Source organism: Myxocyprinus asiaticus, chromosome 46, assembly GCF_019703515.2.
Source record: "Myxocyprinus asiaticus isolate MX2 ecotype Aquarium Trade chromosome 46, UBuf_Myxa_2, whole genome shotgun sequence".
NCBI classification, from domain to species: domain Eukaryota; kingdom Metazoa; phylum Chordata; class Actinopteri; order Cypriniformes; family Catostomidae; genus Myxocyprinus; species Myxocyprinus asiaticus.
In genome coordinates this window covers 30,573,628-30,579,651 of record NC_059389.1, presented here as the reverse complement: position 1 = coordinate 30,579,651, position 6,024 = coordinate 30,573,628, and the positions used below count along the sequence as shown (strand labels likewise).

The 6,024-nt window shown below is 37.6% G+C and overlaps 1 protein-coding gene across 1 annotated transcript in view; it reads left to right on the top strand.

Moving 5' to 3' along the window:
• Window positions 1-514: 514 nt before the first annotated feature.
• LOC127435778 (tripartite motif-containing protein 44-like) overlaps window positions 515-6,024 on the top strand; it is a 40,933-nt gene continuing 35,423 nt past the window's right edge. Inside the window, exon 1 of the mRNA XM_051689475.1 lies at window positions 515-711. The gene's annotated coding sequence lies outside the window, so the exon portion shown is untranslated. The remainder of the gene's footprint in view (window positions 712-6,024) is intronic.

Sequence of the window (6,024 nt, the reverse complement as noted above, 5' to 3'; positions counted from 1 at the left end):
GTTGTAAAATTGGATATAACTTTACACAGAAAAGGTTAGTAAGCAGTTTTATCACTGTAAAATCATGTTAACACATATTGTTTGTCTTGTGTCAATATTTTTTAAACAGTGAGTATTTTAACGTTTACAAATTAGCCTCAGTCACTTCCTTTGTAAGTGCCTCACTGGAACCCGGGATTTTTATTTATTTATTTATTTTTGAAGAAGAAGAAGAAGAAGAAGAAGAAGAAGAAGAAGAAGAAAAGTTTTTCTTTTCTTCAAAATGTATTCTTGGTAATCAATATGGCACAAATGCTGCGATTGAGCTTAACTTGTACTGAACCCGGAATATTCCTTTAAAATAATAGTTCACCCAAAAATACAAATGATGTCCCCTTTCATTCGCACTCATGTTGTTCCATACGTGTATGATTACCTTTTGTTTTGACAGAATTTTCATTTTTGGGCGCACTGTCCCTTTAAGATAGAGAAACAGGAAGTAATGAAAAAATAAACCCTTGCTGTGCTAAAGCAAAACAAGGAAGTAGAGCTACAAGGAGCTAGCAATTAATGTGCGGAGACAGAAAAGAGCAGCAACATTTGTGTTTCTAATGTTCTGTTGTACAGCTCAGTGACAACAAGCCGTGAGATAGCAAGGAATTAAAATAACACACGGCGGATTAGAAGAGACGCAAAGAAACATCAAGGAAACAAAGTTTCCACTTCAGAAAGGTAGGACTGACGGACACAGAACAATAAACGCACATCAAACAAATGTTATGTTTGCTTTCATGCTGAGATTGGGCGGACATTATCATAACCCTTTTGAGGCTGGACATGGGGACAAGGAATTTTTATGTTTCCACATGTAGCTTTGGTCTCTAACGTAAGCACAACATTTGGGGTGGTGTAGAATAGTGGTTAAATATCTGGGATATTTACCACAGTGCTCTTGTGAACGCACATACTGTATCCTGACGTCACTAGAGATTCATGGAAAGGGGGGCTAAGCCTCTTTTAGGGGGATCTGGGCATACTCCACCAGGATTTTTCTTTTTTAAAGCCCCCAAAACGTCTTTTCATCATGTATTTTTAGACTAACAATGGGTGTAAAATAAGGTTATTTTTGGTCAAGGTTGGCTAAAAGTATACCTGTCTCATAGTTTGTGTAAGACACTGATCTAATATGACTTACTTAAATTCTATCCAAATAAAGAAATTAAAGTCCACTGCAGGACTCGACATTAACGCTTGTCCTGGACAAGTGGAAATTTTGAACGGGTAAGTTAAAGAGAATTTTACTTGCCCGACCAGACAAGTAGCCTGATTAAAATCTCAGTAAATAATGTTGGCTCAATTGCACGGGATTGCAGGGATTGAGCACAAGTTTAATCATTCCCGCATGTTTCACTTTCAAAATGCGGGGAATTCCCTCTATCGTGTTGCCCTCTTTCCCTCTCACCTTCACTCGTGCAGCTTTCAGCAGCTTGTAAGCGCGCGCAATGGGAAAGCGTATCTACTGAACTTTAGATTTTACATATATAAACGGGTATAAACCTGTTAATTGGACATGCGAATGGTGTTGTACCACGTCTCTAAGCGAGTGATGTGATAAAACTATTGCTCCTGTTTATAATCAACAAAGATGTCTTCATGGCAAGTGCGCAACATTGGAGAAATCGAATTTTGTTTCATCATATCGTGGCGCTCCCTCATAAAACAGCAAGAAAGTCAGAAATAGCAAAAGCAATGTGTGTAATAATACCGTCTGTAGAGTGAAGAGAAATGCTTAAAACAGACTTATGCACCCGTTACATCTCTCATCTTTCTAGAACTCCCTCTAATGTATGTATCCGAGGTATTTTCTCTGCCATGTGAATCAGACAATTTTAATAAGTATATAACAATGTACATAATAATAATATTAACACTGTAACATTAATAAATTACACACAATTAAAACATCAATCTTTAATATGTGTGTCTGTTTTGAATATTCAACATAACTGATTTAGCAGCAAGGTTCTCTCAGGATTTTATCTGTTAACATTTTCAAAGCATTTTGTCAATATTAAACAACCGTTTTTAATGCAACTGGTGAGAACTGAGTTGTACTCTCAAAGAGATGATTTACCCAAAAATGAAAATTGGGTAACACTTTGCAAAAATGTTCCATTTGTTAACGTCAGTTAACTACATCAGTTAACAATAAACACTTTTATATAATTTATTAATCTTGGTTAATGTTAATTCCAACATACAGTATATGAATACATTTTCATACATTAAAATAAAAAGTTGTATGTTAACATTAGTTCATGCATTGTGAACTAACAATGAACAGTTGTATTTTTTAGTAACTAACATTAACTAAGATTGATAAATGCTGTAAAATATTGTTCATTGTTAGTTTATGATATCTAATGCATTATCTAATGTTAATGAACCTTATTGTAAAGTGTAACAAAAATTCTGTCATTATTACTCGCCTTCATGTTGTTCCAAACCCGTCTGACTTTCTATCTTCCGTGGAACTCAAAAGATGTTAGGGAGAATGTGAGTTTCAGTCTCAATCCACTTTTATTTTATGGGAGAGTAAAGAAAAGATGCAGTGACAGTGAACAGTGACTGTGAACTAACATTCTGTCAAAAATCTAATTTTGTGTTCCTCAGAAGAGAGAAATTCATACAGGTTTGAGGGTGAGTAATGATTTACTGTCTTTCTGCACTGTGTTCTTAATCCCTATTAGGTGTAAATGATGATGATGGAGGCTTTTGTCTTTTTTTTCCTTTTTTGTTTCCAGACAAGTAACTTTTTTTACTCAGACAAGTGAATGATCAATTTACTTGTCAGAAGGACAAGCACATGACAATGCTTAATGTCGAGCCCTGCACTCTGTCCCCATCCATCCAACACCAACAAAAGTCACAAAAATGGCTGTACTATGTAGCCAAAATACTTTTTGGATTTTATTTTGAGAGAGAGAGAGACAGAGAGAGAAATGAGAAGACATGCAGGTCATATTATACCATGAGAAAAAAAACTTTAAGTTTCACCCTTTTGTTAATTTTTGCTCAAAATTAACCCAATAATTCAGACACATGGAACATCTTAAACAGTATCATCCACAATGGGGCAAAACTAAATTCAACTAATGAGCTAAATAAAATTAAAAAACTGAAAAATAATTAGGAATAAAATCTGATGAAAAAGAAAGATCTCAAACAATTATTGCAGCCTATATTATAGAACTGCTCCTCCTGCTTCTCTCTTTTGATGCTTATTTTGTGGGTGGACGCATCAAAGTGTACCTCCTATTTTTAAAGGTGGCAAAACGGTCAATGACACTATTGTGGCTTAGTGGCCCAAGCACTTCACCCTCAATGGACATGGCTGCAAGACTTGCAAGCCTTTTCTGACCCTTGCACAACCAGGAGTGCAGCTGGCGCAGTGCATTAAAGAACCTTTCACTGGAGCAGCTGCTCACTGGAATTGTGAGGACAACCTGAATGATTTCCTTCAGAGGAGGAAACATATCATCATCCAGGAGGTTATGCACAGCAAGCATATCTTTAGGAGGACATCCCGACTCTCTTTTCTGAGAAAGAATGTTTCTGGCCACCAACATCTCTTCTGTTTTAACATCAATACCATAGTGCTTGGCAAATTCTGTTAAGAATGATGTATCTAGGAAGTTTTTTGAGTTGGGGCTGCATGCCTGTATGCCTTTGAGCAGATCTGCATCTACAGTTGAGAATCGCTGGTCAAGCTCACAGACCATCCTGTCCAAGCAGGGGAGCAACAACTCTGTTTTCATTGTTTGGGAACATGACAGTTCTGTGCCTAAACCCAAGAAGGTCTCCACCACAAAATCTCCCATTTTCCTTTGTTTGCGCTTTCTTGCTGCATCTGCCTCTGGAATATAATGAATTTCACAGAGTACTTTGGTTCTGTCATAAAGTTCTGTGGCAAATGCATCTGTGCATTTGCCCATCAGTGTGTTACCTACAGCTTGTTTGCTGAAACAAGCTTCTGCCAGGTCTACAGTCTCTTTCTGGAGGAACTTGTGTAGTCCCTCAGTTATAGAAAGAAGGGACTGAAACATCAGTAGCACATACACAGTGGGGAACTTATGAGGCTTTGCTCTCAGACCAACAGCCATGGGGGATCCAATGGCAGATAGACAATCAAAAATAGCAGTTAAAGTGTCCAGGACTGCATTTATGGACTGCAGCTGGTATGCCAAGCGAGTGTTTGAGAGCTGTACAAGTTCAGCTAATGCTATTCCTTCCAAGTTTGGACTGAGCTTCTTTGAACTTGTGGTGGTTAACTAGGGATGTACTGAAAAACGAATACACATTCTCTAAGAAACTGAAAAATTCAGCAGCCTCCGGTATAGCCCTGCAAGTATGACAATGCCAAATTAAGCTCATGAGCATAGCAATGTACATAAATTGCCTCTGGATGCAGCACTCTGAAATGTGCTTGCACACCTCCTTTGGACCCACTCATGACAGCTGCACCATCATAGGTCTGTGCAACACACTTTAGGCCTGCTACCCCTCTCAGAGCACTGGTACTGCCTCTCCTGAAGAATTTCCATATATCCATCTGTTAGTCGTTAGCTAGCCTACAGTTGAAAAATTGAGTATAATACAATGACATTGTGATCAACACTATGTAAACTTTTCTACACATGGCCTACTGATAATTGTTTTGCAGTGGCCTACTGAATGAAAGCAATTGAGTATGTGCATGATGTTACATCATTTGTCAGTCCCTCCAGGATTTTGCGTTCTTGCGATCGCAAGAATTCTTGCAAATTCAACCAATCTTTGCATTGTTTGTGGCAGCTTGCCATTTTTTTATAATTTCAGCAAATTTTCTGCAAAAAAACGTAAATCTGAGGGATTCCCATCACTTTCCTTCATGTTTGACAGCGGAAAAATACATGTTTGAAAAGCCTGAAGCAGTTGCAACATGTCCAAATGCACAGCTACCATTTTATCATCTCCATAGTAACAGTGTAAGCGTCTCCGCCTCGTCTCCTCCACGTTACGTGTTCACTATCAAAATCCTTGTCTAAACTTTCGCAGGACCGCAGACAGTACACATACATCACAGCTAGTGATTATCCTTCACCCTGAGTGCTGCGAATGAGACACAAAAACCGGGTTTATACTTAGAATGTAAGGGATTACATTCACTTAAAATCCCCATTAGTTTTGTAATAAAATGTGATTAAAGTTCACCTCAACCATCAGAATGGGGAAAAAATGTGATCTCAGTGATTTGGACCGTGGCATGATTGTTGGTGCCAGATGGGCTAGTTTGAGTATTTCTGTAACTGCTGATCTCCTTGAATTTTCACACACAAGAGTCTCTAGAATTTACTCAGAATGGTGCCAAAAACAAAAAACATCCAGTGAGCGGCAGTTCTGTGGACAGTAATGTCTTGTTGATGAGAGAGGTCAACAGAGAATGGCCAGACTGGTTTGAACTGACAAAGTCTACAGTAACTCAGATAACCGCTCTGAACAATTGTGGTGAGAAGAATATAATCTCAGAATGCTATTCTGAGATGCGGGTTGGTGCTGTTTTGGCGGCACGAGGGGGACCTACACAATATTAGGCAGGTGCATTTAATGTTGTGGCTGATCGGTGTATATACATATATGCAAATTGAATATTAAAAAATTGCTATTTTCATAAAAATGTCAAAACATTTGTGGAATTTAAATTTGTATATAAATGCTCAAATATATGAACTTTAATTGTATTTGTTCATAAATGGTCATATACCAGATTTAAATATCAGTCAGTGTAATAATGGCAACAGGCCTAATGATTGAATCCTCATTTGTGTTTTTAGTTTACAGATTTATTTTACGTCTATCTTAACTTTAGATAAGTTTTCTTGCATTCTCCGAGGCAGAAAATTTTAATCCAAAAATAATTAAGGGTCTTCCAATACCCACAGGTTTCAACTAAATGTATTTTTGAGTGTAATTCAGTTTTTGTGCGTGTGTGTGTGTGTGTGTGTG